At 38.6% G+C, this 682-nt stretch overlaps 1 pseudogene; it reads right to left on the bottom strand.

Moving 5' to 3' along the window:
• Window positions 1-171: 171 nt before the first annotated feature.
• On the bottom strand, window positions 172-285 carry LOC112479005 (annotated as a pseudogene).
• Between the last annotated feature and the right edge of the window lie 397 nt (window positions 286-682).

Here is a 682-nt window from a genome sequence, read left to right as displayed (position 1 = left end):
TTTTGCTGAGCAGAAGCTTTTTAATTTGATGTAGTTCCGTTCATTTATTTAAGCTTTTACTTCCCTTGCTTTTGAGGTCAAATACATAAAATCTTCTTTAAGTCCAAGGTCCTTGAGTTTAGTTCCTATGTTTTCTTTTATGCATTTTATTGTTTTAGGTTTTTTTTTTTTAGCTTACAGCACCTGGTATTCCCAGATGGTCTCCCATCCAAGTACTAACCAAGCCTGACCCTGCTTAGCTTCTGAGATCAGGTGGGATCGGATGCATTCAGAGTAGCCATAGACTGCTTCAGGTCTTGTATTCAGGTCATTTATCCATTTTGAGTTAATTTTGGTATGTGGTGATAGACAACAGTCTAGTTTCATTCTTTTGCAGGTGGCTTTCCAGTTCTCCTAGCATCATTTATTGAACAGGCTTTCCTTTCTCCACTGCATGTTTTTGGCATTTTGTCAAAAATTATTTGCCCATATAAATATGGGTTTACTTCTGGACTCTCAATTGCATTCCACTGGTCCGTGTGTCTGTTTTGCTGCCAATGCCATGCCGTTTTGATTACTGTCTCTTTGTATTATCACTTGAAGTCAGGTAGAGTAATGCCTCCAGCCTCATTCTTTTTTCTCAGGATGGCTTTGGCAGTTCGGGGTGATTTCTGCTTCCATACAAATCTGATGATTTTTTGTT

The sequence above is a fragment of the Pteropus alecto genome, unplaced genomic scaffold, assembly GCF_000325575.1.
Source record: "Pteropus alecto unplaced genomic scaffold, ASM32557v1 scaffold5914, whole genome shotgun sequence".
Taxonomy (NCBI): Eukaryota; Metazoa; Chordata; class Mammalia; order Chiroptera; family Pteropodidae; genus Pteropus; species Pteropus alecto.
Note: the sequence above shows the minus strand (reverse complement) of the source record. Positions and strands in the feature narration are given on the sequence as shown.